Genomic DNA, 16566 nt, shown 5'->3' with positions numbered 1-16566 from the left:
CTACCTGAGCTCTGACTACCTGAGGCCTACCTGAGCTCTGACTACCTGAGGCCTACCTGAGCTCTGACTACCTGAGGCCTACCTGAGCTCTGACTACCTGAGGCCTACCTGAGGCCTACCTGAGCTATAACTACCTGAGGCCTACCTGAGCTCTGACTACCTGCCATATTATAGGAGTTGTAAGGGGAAACACAGGAAAAAGGGCACAGTAGATTACTTAGTATTAAAGTGCATGTACGAAGGTTAGTTTTTTTTTTTTATAATTAAAAAAAAATATATATATATATTTCAGATATTGTTTGACGAAGTGTGTTTTTGGTCGACGGCGGAAAATTGGGTGGGTTTCAGTTGTCCTGACTGTGGTGGGGAGCAGTGTTAATTTCGTCAGCTATTTAAATTGTTTGTTTTAGTCATGTGTCAAATCGCTCTTTTTAATTGTCATCATATTTAGTCACCTTTATCTATTTTTCGTTTAGTCAAGTTTTAGTCAACTACAGGTTTGAGCATTTTAGTGTTAGTCTTTTTGTGAGGTTTGTCCGCTGCTCACCTACTCGCTCTGTTCCTTTAAGCCTACTCGCTCTGTTCCTTTAAGCCTACTCGCTCTGTTTCCTTTAGTTTTCTGTTAATCAATTGCATCCTCCTCACCTCACTAGCCCCCACCCTCGCGTTCGTTTGCTCTTCAGCAACCACACCCTTGGACTACCTGTCATTATGTGTTTGATTGGTCTGGTGCCGAACACACACTTCTAGTTTCAAGTATCAATTACCTTCACGCACCTGAGGTGCATTCTAATTAGTTCCCCTGTGGGCTTTAAGTACCTCGCTCTTCCCCTCTAGCCTTGTCGGGTCGTCCCGTATCATCCCGTATCATTCCGTATCATATCTCTATCACCAAGACTCCTTCGGGAGGTTCTCTGTCTGTTATGCTGTTTTCATCTCCGGCGTGAGACGCGCTCTAGCCTTCGCCTCCTGTCGCTGTTTGCCTGAAGGAGACACTGGACTGCGCTCTCTAGACTTCCACGGGAGGTGTTCCAGTGTTCCACTTCAGACCTCCGCGCAGCAGACGTCCAGACGCGCATCCAGACCTCCGCGCAGCAGACGCCCAGACGCGCATTCAGACCTCCGCGCAGCAGACGCCCAGAAGCGCATCCAGACCTCCGCGCAGCAGACGCGCTCTTCACTCCAGACGCGCATCGCTTCCTAATACTCTACGGGAGGATGCGTCTCTCCGAGCCGGCGCGCTCTTCCGCGCAGACGCGCATCCAGACCTCCGCGCGGCAGACGCGCTCTTCACTCCAGACGCGCATCGCTTCCTAATACTCTACGGGAGGATGCGTCTCTCCGAGCCGGCGCGCTCTTCCGCGCAGACGCGCTCTTCACTCCAGACGCGCATTCAGACGCACTCCAGTTGCGTCCTCCGTACCGGCGCGTACTCCAAGCAGACGCGCACCACTCAGACCTCCGTGCCAGATGCGCCCTCCGTACCGGCGCATACTCCAAGCAGTCGCGCACCACTCAGACCTCCGCGCCAGATGCGCCCTTCGTACCGGCGCGTACTCAAGCAGTCGCGCACCACTCAGACCTCCGCTTGGACCACCCGGTTCCCCGTGGCGACGCGCTCGCCCCGTTTTGATCCTACTCTCTTTACGCACAGCGCCTGGGTGAGTTTTTATGACTGTCTTTTATCCTATTCGTTTTTCGTGTGTTTAAAGACACTGAAGATATCCAGCTTTTTGTCAGACTGTCACTCACCCAGCGTCAGCTTTTTGGACTGTTCATTGGGATAATATTTGGCCTTAACATCGCTCACAGTGTGTATACACACCGAAGATATTATCACTTGGATTTGTGTTTGGGACTTCGCTCACAGTGTTTATTTGCACCGAAGATTCTATCACGTGGATTTGTGTTTGGGACGTTTACTCGCAGTGTGTATTTACACCGAAGATTCTGTCACCTGGATTACTCTGTTTTTGGGACAAGTCACTTCTCCTGTTCACCTGCTCTGTTCCCTACTGTACTCTGAGCTAACCCGCTCCCTCTCTCCCTCTCAGTCCCGCTTACCACCTCGGAGATTCTGCCGAGAGAAGTCTGCAGAGCGGCTCTGACGTCACCACCTGCTTCCCCAGACTAACCATCCCGGGAGACGCTGCAGAGCAGCAACATTCATTAATGCTTGTATCCCAGGCGTTGTCTGTTTTCTCTGTCCCTGTAAGCAGCTCCAGCCCTCGCCCTGTTCCAAGGCCCTACCCTGTTTTCCTAGTCCTCCCTGTCCCCAGCCCGCCTCCGCGGGCCTCTGTCCCTGTTTCCCCACTCTAGTCCTCCTAGTCCTCCCTGTCCCCAGCCCGCCTCCGCGGGCCTCTGTCCCTGTTTTTCTCCTCCTAGTCCTCCTAGTCCTCCCTGTCCAGTCCTCCTAGTCCTCCCTGTTCCTGCCTTGTCCCTTGCCCCGGCCCTGTTCCGTTAGCCTTCCCTTAGCCTTCCCCTTGGCCAGCTCGCCTCTTAAAGGCACTGTGCCTATTTTCCCCTTTTCTTGTTCTCTAGTATTTTGTGTTCTCCCTTAAAGGGACAGTGCCGTTTTCTGTGTGTTTCAATAAATGCCCAGTTCTTGGCTTACTCTCATACCTGTCTTGTGTTGTGCGATTGGGGTCGGTTACAAACCATAACAGTACGACCCGACCAATCGACGACCCCAGCCAGCACAGACGGTGTATGTGAGTTTGCCTTTTTTTTTCCCCCCTCTAGTTCCCTTGTTAGTTCCCCTGTTAGTTCCCCTGTTAGCTCCCCTGTTAGCCTGTTGACTCCCCTGTTTGCTTCCCTGTTGGCCTCGTTAGCTCCCCTGCAGCTTGTTAGGCCTCTACTACCAGCTTGGCCCCTGTCTGCTAGCTTAGCCCCGGCTGCTAGCACAGCCTCTATGTTAATGCAGCCCTTGCTGCTGGCATGGGTCCTGTAGCTAGCCATGCCCTGGCAGCTAACCCAGTCCCTCTGCATGGCCCCAGTCTGCTAGCTTAGCCCCGGCTGTTAGCACAGCCTCTATGTTAGTGCAGCCCTTGCAGCTAGCATAGGCCCTGTAGCTAGCCATGCCCAGGCAGCTAACCCGGTCCCTCTGCATGGCCTCCACTTTTTGTGTAGTTTTCCCACTGCTAGGACTGCCCTTTGAGCTAGCAAGGTCAGTTTTTTCCCACTGCTAGGACTGCCCTTTCAGCTAGCAAGGTCAGTTTTTTCCCACTGCTAGGACTGCCTTTTCAGCTAGCAAGGTCAGTTTTTTCCCACTGCTAGGACTGCCCTTTGAGCTAGCAAGGTCAGTTTTCCCACTGCTAGGACTGCCCTTTCAGCTAGCAAGGTCAGTTTTCTCCCGCTGCTAGGACTGCCCTTTCAGCTAGTAAGGTCAGTTTTCTCCCACTGCTAGGACTGCCGCTTCAGCTAGCAAGGTCAGTTTTCTCCCACTGCTAGGACTGCCCTTTCAGCTAGCAAGGTCAGTTTTCTCCCACTGCTAGGACTGCCCTTTCAGCTAGCAGGGTCAGTTTTTTCCCACTGCTAGGACTGCCCTTTCAGCTAGCAAGGTCAGTTTTCTCCCACTGCTAGGACTGCCCTTTCAGCTAGCAGGGTCAGTTTTTTCCCACTGCTAGGACTGCCCTTTCAGCTAGCAAGGTCAGTTTTTCCCACTGCTAGGACTGCCCTTTCAGCTAGCAGGGTCAGTTTTCTCCCACTGCTAGCACTGCCCTTTCAGCTAGCAAGGTCAGCTTTCCCACTGCTAGGACTGCCCTTTCAGCTAGCAAGGTCAGTTTTCTCACACTGCTAGGACTGCCGCTTCAGCTAGCAAGGTCAGTTCCCCACAGCTAGGATTGTCCTTCCAGCTAGCTAGTTCTCTCATGCTGGTCCAGCCCTGTCTGCCAGCCTTGCTCCGGCAGCTAGCGCAGCCTCTATGTTAATGTAGCAGTACAGCTAGCATGGGCCCTCTAGCTATCAGTGCCCTGGCAGCTACCCTTTCCCTCTGCTAGCCCCTTCCCTGTTCCCCTCTCCAGTGCCCCTGTTCCAGCCCTGTCTGCTAGCCTAGCTCCGGCAGCTAGCGCAGCATCTATGTTATTGTAGCAGTACAGCTAGCATAGGCCCTGTAGCTTCAGTGCCCTGGCAGCTACCCTTTCCCTCTGCTAGCCCCTTCCCGGTGCTCCTCTAGTTACCCCTCAGCTCCTTTAGTTACCCCTCAGCTCCTCTAGTTACCCCTCAGCTCCTCTGGTTACCCCTCTGCTCCTCTAGTTACCCCTCAGCTACCATGGTTACCCCTCAGCTCCTCTGGTTACCCCTCGGCTACCCTGCCCCAGTTGCTAGCCCCACTTTTGTTGTTGCTTCCCCTGCTGGTTTGGCCCAGTACTTTTTGTTTGTTGCCTTGTTTTGTCCCCTGCCACTCTGTCTGTATTTTTGGGTCGCCGGGTGGCTCCCGTGGAGGGGGGGGTACTGTGAGGTTTGTCCGCTGCTCACCTACTCGCTCTGTTCCTTTAAGCCTACTCGCTCTGTTCCTTTAAGCCTACTCGCTCTGTTTCCTTTAGTTTTCTGTTAATCAATTGCATCCTCCTCACCTCACTAGCCCCCACCCTCGCGTTCGTTTGCTCTTCAGCAACCACACCCTTGGACTACCTGTCATTATGTGTTTGATTGGTCTGGTGCCGAACACACACTTCTAGTTTCAAGTATCAATTACCTTCACGCACCTGAGGTGCATTCTAATTAGTTCCCCTGTGGGCTTTAAGTACCTCGCTCTTCCCCTCTAGCCTTGTCGGGTCGTCCCGTATCATCCCGTATCATTCCGTATCATATCTCTATCACCAAGACTCCTTCGGGAGGTTCTCTGTCTGTTATGCTGTTTTCATCTCCGGCGTGAGACGCGCTCTAGCCTTCGCCTCCTGTCGCCGTTTGCCTGAAGGAGACACTGGACTGCGCTCTCTAGACTTCCACGGGAGGTGTTCCAGTGTTCCACTTCAGACCTCCGCGCAGCAGACGTCCAGACGCGCATCCAGACCTCCGCGCAGCAGACGCCCAGACGCGCATTCAGACCTCCGCGCAGCAGACGCCCAGAAGCGCATCCAGACCTCCGCGCAGCAGACGCGCTCTTCACTCCAGACGCGCATCGCTTCCTAATACTCTACGGGAGGATGCGTCTCTCCGAGCCGGCGCGCTCTTCCACGCAGACGCGCATCCAGACCTCCGCGCGGCAGACGCGCTCTTCACTCCAGACGCGCATCGCTTCCTAATGCTCTACGGGAGGATGCGTCTCTCCGAGCCGGCGCGCTCTTCCGCGCAGACGCGCTCTTCACTCCAGACGCGCATTCAGACGCACTCCAGTTGCGTCCTCCGTACCGGCGCGTACTCCAAGCAGACGCGCACCACTCAGACCTCCGCGCCAGATGCGCCCTCCGTACCGGCGCGTACTCCAAGCAGTCGCGCACCACTCAGACCTCCGCGCCAGATGCGCCCTTCGTACCGGCGCGTACTCAAGCAGTCGCGCACCACTCAGACCTCCGCTTGGACCACCCGGTTCCCCGTGGCGACGCGCTCGCCCCGTTTTGATCCTACTCTCTTTACGCACAGCGCCTGGGTGAGTTTTTATGACTGTCTTTTATCCTATTCGTTTTTCGTGTGTTTAAAGACACTGAAGATATCCAGCTTTTTGTCAGACTGTCACTCACCCAGCGTCAGCTTTTTGGACTGTTCATTGGGATAATATTTGGCCTTAACATCGCTCACAGTGTGTATACACACCGAAGATATTATCACTTGGATTTGTGTTTGGGACTTCGCTCACAGTGTTTATTTGCACCGAAGATTCTATCACGTGGATTTGTGTTTGGGACGTTTACTCACAGTGTGTATTTACACCGAAGATTCTGTCACCTGGATTACTCTGTTTTTGGGACAAGTCACTTCTCCTGTTCACCTGCTCTGTTCCCTACTGTACTCTGAGCTAACCCGCTCCCTCTCTCCCTCTCGGTCCCGCTTACCACCTCGGAGATTCTGCCGAGAGAAGTCTGCAGAGCGGCTCTGACGTCACCACCTGCTTCCCCAGACTAACCATCCCGGGAGACGCTGCAGAGCAGCAACATTCATTAATGCTTGTATCCCAGGCGTTGTCTGTTTTCTCTGTCCCTGTAAGCAGCTCCAGCCCTCGCCCTGTTCCAAGGCCCTACCCTGTTTTCCTAGTCCTCCCTGTCCCCAGCCCGCCTCCGCGGGCCTCTGTCCCTGTTTCCCCACTCTAGTCATCCTAGTCCTCCCTGTCCCCAGCCCGCCTCCGCGGGCCTCTGTCCCTGTTTTTCTCCTCCTAGTCCTCCTAGTCCTCCCTGTCCAGTCCTCCTAGTCCTCCCTGTTCCTGCCTTGTCCCTTGCCCCGGCCCTGTTCCGTTAGCCTTCCCTTAGCCTTCCCCTTGGCCAGCTCGCCTCTTAAAGGCACTGTGCCTATTTTCCCCTTTTCTTGTTCTCTAGTATTTTGTGTTCTCCCTTAAAGGGACAGTGCCGTTTTCTGTGTGTTTCAATAAATGCCCAGTTCTTGGCTTACTCTCATACCTGTCTTGTGTTGTGCGATTGGGGTCGGTTACAAACCATAACACTTTTTCGTTTAGTCTCGATTTAGTCTTTTTTGTTTAGTCTCGCCACTCAGTTACAGTTTCATAAATTGTGTGAGCTTTTTCTTTTTTTTTGGTCCACTTTTTCTCCCATTTTCTATATTTTCTCCCATCCCAATTTCGTATCATCCAATTCAACCCTCTCCTGTCACGAACGCTGTTTCTTGCCTCCCACAAGCCGGCTGCAATGTGGACTAAGTCATACATAGCACAAGTCCCCTCCGGTACTTGAGGTAACAGCAGTCGCATCTTTACACCTGCGCAGCTCGATCTCTCAGTGGCGAGGAGTAACGCGTGGGAGGCTCACGCTGCCCCCGACACTTCCTGATTCTACTGCGCAGGCGCACCAACCGACCTGTAGGAGTCGCTGTCCACAACGCCCGATCCCCACCCATCAGTTTCCCACCCCCTAATACGGCCAATGTGTATTAGTACGAACGACCAGCTAAACTGAAAGCAATGTGGAGCGCTGGGCTCGAACAGGCAAGCCCAGCGTCTCCGTCATTCGTGGCGAGCGCCTTGCCCACTATGCCACGTAGCCGCCTGGTGTGAGCTTTTTCTAAACAAGCTAATGTTAATGCTAGCTGGTTAGACTTACTGTATGTAAGCTATTTAATGTGTTCTATGTTATTATTGATGCTGACGTTATTAGGTGGAGTTGCAGGGCACGCACCTGTGACAGGTCCGTTGTTGTGTTGTGGAGTGGAAAGAAGGTGAATAAAACCGTTATGTTGATGATCAGATATCAATTATCCCGTTTTTTTTATTTTACTATAGTTTGAAAGTATAGGCGGACTATTCATTGGTTACATTGGTGGCAGCGGTGGGATTGTTTCCTGCATCAGTGTCCAGCGTGAGAAGTAAAGGGAATGCGAGAATGAATTAGAGATGATTTTACAGCTAGCTAGTTGCTAATGCTAACAGTAATGTAGCAGTTAGTTTCAAAGTATAGTTAGACAGCATTCGCCGTTGGACAGTAAGAAGTGGAAACGGTTCTTGACTTGAGTTTGGTGATCAACCTCTTTCCACTCCACAACACAACAACGGACCTGTCGCAGGTTTCACACATTTCTCCCCGGGCTGACCAGCTCTCCCCCTCCCCCTCCCCCTCTCCCTCCCCCTCCCCCTCCCCCTCCCTTCGACTCGCGCCTGACGCTCGACCTTCGGGCCTTGCAGAGTGGCAGCGGATATATGCATACACTGTATCAAGATCTACTGTAGTCCTGCATGTTATCAACAAATGTGCATGCTTGGTGTGAATTTATGTGTGCCATTATTACTGTCAATGTAATAATTGTGGAATATTTGTATAATGAGGCTGTGGCTGTATGTGTATGTCACCTGAATTTCCCCAAGGGGATTAATAAAGTTCATCCTTATCCTTATCCTTATCCTCCTCGTCTTTCACTTTCAACAATACATTCTGCAAAGTCCAAGCCCACTGCATACAAGACCACCGAGACCCTGTTGCCCCACCATTGTTCCATTAAACCCATGCCGTGTGCAGTTACTGCTGTCTAGAATGCTGGCTAAGAACAAAATAACGTGGGTGAGGAAATTAATCAAATCGCTTGCGCTGCACACAGGAAACAGAAATGCTGCACTAATAATAACATGAATTATTCGAAAAGTTATAATTATTTTGTCTCGTCTTAAAATGAAGAGAGATTTCGGCAAGATTTTATTTTGTAAACGACATTTTGTGTCGTCGTTTGTAGTCAACGACATTGCATTAATTATTTAGTCAGGTTAGTGTCACATGATCTACATTAACGTGACGTCTCGTCTCGTTGTCGACAGGGGGAAAAGCTACGTTGATGACCATATTTAGTCATAATTTTCGTTGACTAAATTAACACTGGTGGGAAGTTAATTCCACCGTCGTGGAGCAAAGACTGAGAATTGCCTGCTTCAGAGCGTAGTCTTCTTGTATTCATACTTGTACCACTACATATTGTATATCAATACTGAACATACATTAGCTTAGCATATTTATTCCGCAGCTTTCTCTTATATATGGACAGTGGCTCAGTCAGGAGATAAAGCGGCCGTCTGATAATCAGAATGTTCCTTATATCTTATGGGGAGGAATCAGGACGAGGACTCTGTATCCTGTGGATGTATCTAACCTCATTATGTCTGTGGATGTTCATACGATAAGAAACGATTAGGCTCTGAGCCGTTCCTAATTAAGGGCAAACCAATACGTCTCAGCTTTCACTTAAGTTCAGTATCGTAAGTCTCCAGTTTGAACTGAGTTAACCTTAAGCCTGAGCGGTCCAGTACCGGACTGACAATGACATCACTCCATAAATCCATCTCTACAGAATGTATGAATTACTGTTGCGTTTTCTTTTCAAATGTAGCCAAGAATAAAGACCCTAACCCTGTCAAAGTGTATATTTTCAGCACTACGTTTGTTTACCAATGATTCGAACTGTTATTAGTGAAATATACGATTATAGAAATCTCAGGGCATCATTTGGAAAAAGGCGATGATTGACGCAAGGATTTGGCGCTACCTAACTTGAGTGTAGTCTTTTGAGAAAAGAGACCCAGGGCTTTCGATGGGCTTTCGAATAAAAAAAAAATAAATAAAAAATGCACTTCCCAGCTCACACCAGCCACTGTCAATCATCGGACTTTCTGAATCTGAATTCTGAATTAATCTGTATTTCTCTTATTTTTCGGGATCATATCCCACAAACATGAACGTTATTGCCATAAAACAGAACACAGTAGGGGAGCTCCCGTAGCTCACCGCATATCTCGGCGCTATTTCTGCGTCGGGGAAAACCGTGCTCGTCACGGATCTGGGGGACACGAGTTTGATTCCCGGACCCGCCGTCATTTCTCAGAATGTCTTCCCCTGCTCTACATCCCATTTTCAACCTGTTTCTGTCGGTCATGCTTGACCAGAAAAGCGATAAACACTAAAAAATAAAGTTTAAAAAAAAAAACAGAACACAGTAGTTTCTCTACCTTTCTGTGAACGTCTAGCAAAAAATTTGTGTACACTCAAGAAGGTGCTGAATGAGCTACATTTTCCATGTCTGGACAATTTTAGCATGGTGTTATTCACAAAAAGTATTTATAAAATAAAATGTATACATTACAATTACAATTTACTCAAGCCTAGTAACAGACACAATATTTCTGACACTTGGAATACATTCCCTGACATCCATAAATCTCCCTCGATACCAAGAACATGCTAATGGACCTTGTAGAAGTGGAGCAATCTTCCATTTACTTAGGTATGTATTTTTAGGCAGATTTTCAGAAAATAGGGCTAGGGCTTAAAGGTTAACCTTTACAAACCCAACAAAAATGTCCATAATAGGACAAGTGGTTTACACTTTCTGGCCTTGTTGCTAATATTCTGTTTTTATTCAGCCCCGGCCTCTACTTATACTCTTCTGTTGTTGTGAATTCTTTATCTGCTCTAGGGAGCCTCTCAGGTCCATTATATTCTCTGGTTCTCCATATTACATGTCAGAGGAAGAACCTGAACCAGAAACTATTAACGTAAGGTTATGTATATAACCAAGTTCTATGAATTATGGTGACGCTCAGCATCATTCTGCACGGACTTCACTTCGTGCACGAGCACTGAATAAAAAATTCCACAATGTACCTTTACATCCCAACATTCGTCTGGCCACACCCCTATCCGCTTACCTTCATAAGCAGGTGTGTGGTCACCTACTCGCCTCCTTCCCAAACTTTCACCACAAGGCGAGATCAAGGGCCGCAGTGGCGCCCTGATGCTGAGCGTCACCATAATTCATAGAACTTGGTTATATAAATAACCTTACGTTCTATTTCATTATGGCTTCCGCTCAGCATCATTCTGCACAAGAGGAGCTGAGCGGGAGCCAAAGCTCGACAAATGTACCCCGCTGAGGCCCCCCACAACCATCCGACCGGGGAGGACCGAGCCCCCCGACCCTCCCTAATGGAGGATACCCTCCCTATTGGAGGACGGGAGGGAGACGGATCCGACCGTGCGAAGAGGAACTCAAGCAACTCAACGCACAGGGTGAGCAGACCGTGGCTTGACCCCACGACTACGCACACGCACAACCCGCATGCCACCAGGGAACGAACGGAAGGAACAACCCTCGTTACTGCCCCCAGAATCACGGGGTCAAGAGCAAACTCAATCCCGTGGCAAGGCCGTAGCAGCGGAGCGTGAAGGAAGACCCAGACCCACTGAAGGGACTGGATCCCCTGGAAAAAGGGGGCCCGGAGAGGTCAAATGACGCCAGGCATCAAGACCCCACCAGGCGGTCACTTAGTGACACCGCCCCCCACATCGCCAGCATATTCGGCTAGAGCCCCTCCAAGAGCGGGCCCTTACCCCCCAATAGTACACCGCCTGGCACACTGACCCTGCAAAACAGGCAGTCAGTATGGCCGTAAAGCACTCAAAAAAGGTTAACCAACGGAAGCCGACTGGGCGAGCTGATCATGCTGTAAATCAGTCAGCTCCGTGCCGCCCGTTAATATCCCGGACATGAATCTCGCCAGCTGCGCGATGTTAGAAGTGGCAGCTAGAGATTGTGTTCCGGTGATAAATAACTGGTCGCTCCAAAATGCCAACCGCCTCGCCGATTTCCCTTGGGGAACCGGCTTCCGTAACGGCTCCCACACCACCTCAGGACAAAGGAGCGCCGCCATCGGCCTATCAAGCCGTGGCACGCCCTCCTTCATGCCGTCTACCAAACCCGCCACCCGCGTGACTTGCACGTAGGCGGGGTAAGGCCCATGATGTGGGAGACCACCTGGCCCTGACGGACATAGGCCGCCATTGAGGGGAAGAATGGGTAGACAACGTCCACCCCTCTCACCGGGCGACGTTGCCATAGATGACCTATGCAATCATCAGGGACAGGAACAGGCAGTGGCTGCGGCAGCGGCACGCTGTTTGCGACTGCCGCCGCCGCCATGAGCTCGGGGAACAAAGCACGCAGTTCCCCCTGCATACTTTCCCCCTCCGAGCCCGCGTCCCTCACATACAGCAGACTACTGGTCAAGGAGCCACATTCTGATGTGGCTGATAGCAGGGCATCCCACCGCCGAGTCAGAGGTTCTAACCCAACATCTGCGGACGAGGAACCCCAAGGAGACATCTCCCCCTCCAGTGTTACCTGGACAGGCAGGGGACGTGTCTCCACCGGGCCTTCGAACAAGAACCCGTCTGCCTCTATCATGTAGTCCTCTGTTTCCATCGGGCATGTAGAGACCGACGCATCCTTATCCGGCTCCAGCAACTCACCAAAACCAGGCCGTTCGCGTCTGCAAGCCACCATCTTGCGACGGGAGCGAGCTGACGCAAAAAGTTTGCGTCTCAAATCCCCCGCAACCAAAGCAGCCGGCCGCCCAACAGCGGACGACTCCCCGGAAGCAGAGGTACCAGAGCCGGAACCAGGCCATCGCACAGGAGACGGCACTGGTGCACTGTTACGACCCTGGCTCATGGGTACGCAACCTATGTGTAATCAACACCAAAACCCTGTGCTCTAACTCAAAAATGCTACTAAACCAAGGAACTACTAATATAACTATAAGCTAATGTACTGGTAACCCAACGGACAAGGACTGTAAGAACCTGACAGCTCTTTCACTAGGCACAGACAGTGCATGTGTGTTTCTGGGTCTGCCTTTGAAGCTCCCCAGCAGGTAACCAATCAGCACTAATTGGCTAATTGGCAGCCCTCACCTACATGCCCTGGTTGACACAGGAGTGACCAGCCTCTAGTACGTAACACCTCCCCCACCAAACTGGTTGCCCAAGAGGCAACCACTACACAACAAACCATAAACAAAACAAAAACAACTGTGACCCCTTAGGTGTCAGGGCCTCTACCACACCAGCAATAACGGGTACCACAAACACCGGTACTATGATCGTGAGAGGGCGTCTGCTAGCACGTTGTCCCTCCCACAAATGTGGCGAATATCCAAGTTATACGCCTGGAGGAACAAACTCCATCGCATCAAACGATGGTTCGAATTCACCATGCTGCGAAGAAAAACCAAAGGGTTATAGTCTGTATACACAACAAGGGGCAAACTGGAGGATCCAACGTAAACATAAAAATGGTTCAAGGCAAGAACCGGGTCGGCCCCTGTCGAACACGACCACCGATACCGATCTGTCAAAATTATACTGCAAACCAAAATCAACCTGAGAACTGCGCTTAACAGAACAGACCACAGCACAACAAAACCATAAATCACTGATACCACCACCGCACCCATATCCATCCCACCTGGCACTGGCAGTTCAGGATACTGCACACCGTGAACATCCAGAGTAGGCTGTACCGCCTCAGGTACAGCCCCAGTGTACCGGGAACCTGGCAGTACGACAGCCACCATAACGTCTGGAACACCATCTAAAATGGCGTCACCCAAAATAACTTTGTCCTGATCAAAATCAAAATGGCTGCCACTCAACAGACCAGGTCGCGAAGGCGGCTCCTGCTCCACAGGACACAGGTAACTAGGTTGACCATCACACCTAGTGCATGGCAGAGAATCAGTGTGGACATGTGGATCAATGTCAGAATCATCAACTGACATACTGGGACCATCCCTGCCCACAAGTGAAACATTAGGGACAATAGAGCTATTGTGGGAATGCTGGCAGCCTAAATCAAGCTTAGTAGCCCCTCCAACTAGAACGGTGTCACATGAAAAAACAGCACCTCTCATAGCATCCTTCCCACATTCCTCCTCCAATTCGTTCGTGGCCTCAGCCACCGTACAGGCTGGGAAGACCTTGAGACATTGCGCTGCCATATCATCTCCTGTCACATGCTTCTCCGGCACGCCTGTAAACTCTGGTTTCACCACCGGGCCTAACACAAAACCACAATCAAGAGAATAATTATGCAGAGGTACATCCACAGTGTGCTTTCCAAAATTCTCAACAGGTGCACCTTTTAATTCAACAAAGAATGTGTCACTAAGTGTAATGTCCCAAGTCGAAGTATCAACAACATCACTTTTGTCCTTTGACATTTCTCGTGCCACAGCACACACCGGAAACACTCCTGGATGTTTCTGTGCCAGCTCATTAGAGACCTCAGAAACCACAGGAATGGGAGTTACAACCGGAGTAGCCAACACTTTGTCACCAGCCAAATCATTCCCTAGAATGAAGGACACCCCCTTTATGGGAATGTAAGAACATACCCCCACAACAACATTGCCTGATACTAAGGGAGAATTGAGCGTGACCTCATGCAAAGGTGCATCCACAAATCCACCCCCAAAGCCCTGAACAACGACATCGGAATGCAAAGAAGAGTTTGATGAAAATGGCAAAACCCCCTCCAGAATGAGGGACTGAAAAGCACCGGTATCTCTCCAAATTGTTATAGCCTGTTTGGACTCTAGTGCATTAGTCAGGGAAACAAATCCATTCATCCTAAACCTTGAGGAACCCTCGAGCTCTTTGTCCACACGTTTGATACCTTCCCCATCCCCATCTAACGTTGGCATAGGCGTCCTGCATATGGTTTCTACCAGAGCCACGGTTCTGAAATTTTTCTGCTCAAGCACCGGGCATCCAGCAACGATATGACCAGGTTCCTTACAGTAAAAACAGATAATCCCTTCTGGGAATGCACCAGCAGAACCACCCCGCCTAGGAGGTGAAGTTAATTGACCAGCAGACACAGGTTTTGGGAAACGGCCCCCCTGAACAGGACGCCTATCCCCGGACTCAACACGGTAGTCCTCCAAAAACACAGACTTGTGTGTCAACACAAACTCATCGGCGAAGACAGCGGCGTCGCCTATCTTCGATACCCCACGCTCATTTAGATGTGTGGAAACGGTATCAGGAACACATCTTTTAAATTCCTCTAGGAGAATCAACTGCCTAAGCTGCTCTCTTGACTCTGCCTTCTGAGAAGTGCACCACCTGTCAAACAGGTTCTCCTTCTCCCTTCCAAACTCAACATAAGACTGCCCCTCGGACCTACGATAACCTCTAAAACGCTGACGATAGGCCTCAGGGACCAACTCATAAGCCCTCAAAATGGAAGCTTTAACCAGCTCATAATCAGCGCTTTGTTCAAGGGACAGAGCAGTGTAGGCTTCTTGTGCCCTACCAACCAAAACACATTGCAGCAGCAGTGTCCAGGCGGTATCAGGCCACTTCAATGTGGTTGCCACCCGTTCGAAAAGGGGAAAATATCTTTCCACGTCTTTCTCAAAAAATGGTGGCACCATCCTGATATTCCTGCCTACATCAAACCCGGAACGTGACTCTGGATGCAGAGCACCCGCCTGCAAGGCAGCATACTTATATTCAAGCTCCTTCTGTGCACGCTCGTGCTCCAGCAACAGTTGTTTCTCCTTAAACTCACGCTCATGCTCACGCTCCTCTTTCCTCTCTCTCTCCTTAAGCTCACGCTCCTCTTTACTCTCTCTCTCCTTAAGCTCACGCTCCTCTCTCCTCTCCTCACGCTCTCTGCTACCAGGTATGCTCACCAAACACTCAAACAAACAAAATAAATCCAACAAAAAAAAATCCCAAACAGGTGCGCCTTCTAACCTGATGTGACCACATATGCTTCTACGTCTAAACTGCAGAAAAAACCGGCCTACCACATGTCTACGCTAAGAAACACTAAATCAAGCCCTACCACACTACCTGTGTTTCCTGTCCGCCCTAATCTACCTACCCTTAAACTAATGCCCTGTAGACCTAACTTTCTTCAACCACACCTGCTACCAGTCAAAGATCATATACAATCATTTCATTGACCGCCCCAGGAGTACGTGGTGCACCGGACGCTAACCCACAACCAGAAAATAATGTCCCTATCTACATGTGGTGCCTACTAAACTATATATTTTAACAGCATAAGTAGTCACATCAAATTACAAACAAATACGGCATACTCACCTGTTTGATGAAATGGCTCAGCCCCCACGCTACACCATGTGTAACGAACACCACCCAAACCATAATATGATGACACCCTGTGCAACACAAAAAAAAAAAAAATCACCAAACAAAGTTCTAGGGGTAAAAGATCCCGGATGAGCGCCCAACTGTTACGACCCTGGCTCATGGGTACGCAACCTATGTGTAATCAACACCAAAACCCTGTGCTCTAACTCAAAAATGCTACTAAACCAAGGAACTACTAATATAACTATAAGCTAATGTACTGGTAACCCAACGGACAAGGACTGTAAGAACCTGACAGCTCTTTCACTAGGCACAGACAGTGCATGTGTGTTTCTGGGTCTGCCTTTGAAGCTCCCCAGCAGGTAACCAATCAGCACTAATTGGCTAATTGGCAGCCCTCACCTACATGCCCTGGTTGACACAGGAGTGACCAGCCTCTAGTACGTAACATGCACCAGCTCCTTGGAGAGGCAAACTACCCATCGGACGCCTACCGGGCGTGGCTGCCGACCACGAGAGAGGCCTCAACCCCGCTCCAAGACGTACGACAGAGGCGGAGATGGAGAACCGCTGGTGAAGAGTGGCGTTGCGAGCGCGACTCTCCGAAGTAGACATTATGACTTTGCTTTTTTCTTTCGGATATATGAGAGAAGAAAAAAACAAGAAAAAATGTAAACACGTCTCAACTTTCTTCAGCTAACAACCTCGTCAAGTGTGGGATCTACCGAAGGCACTTCCTTGTGGTGAAAGTGAAGAAGGAGGCGAGTAGGTGACCACACACCTGCTTATGAAGGAAAGCTAGGGGGTGTGGCCAGACGAATGTTGGGATGTAAAGGTACATTGTGTAATTTTTTATTTAGTGCTCGTGCACGAAGTGAAGTGCGTGCAGAATGATGCTGAGCGGAAGCCATAATGAAATAGAACATATAACAGCTCAGTACTGAGGAAGTTATTACTAAAAGAAAACTATTAATATGTAATAGATCAGAACTGAGGAGGTTATTACTAAAAGAAAACT

The 16566-nt window shown here is 50.2% G+C and overlaps 1 protein-coding gene across 1 annotated transcript in view; it reads left to right on the top strand.

Moving 5' to 3' along the window:
* Positions 1-16566, top strand: part of LOC311240640 (voltage-dependent T-type calcium channel subunit alpha-1H-like) — a 202018-nt gene that overhangs the window by 32745 nt on the left and 152707 nt on the right.

The sequence above is a fragment of the Notolepis coatsorum genome, assembly GCF_963971535.1.
Source record: "Notolepis coatsorum genome assembly, chromosome: 14".
In the NCBI taxonomy this organism is placed as follows: domain Eukaryota; kingdom Metazoa; phylum Chordata; class Actinopteri; order Aulopiformes; family Paralepididae; genus Notolepis; species Notolepis coatsorum.
Note: the sequence above shows the minus strand (reverse complement) of the source record. Positions and strands in the feature narration are given on the sequence as shown.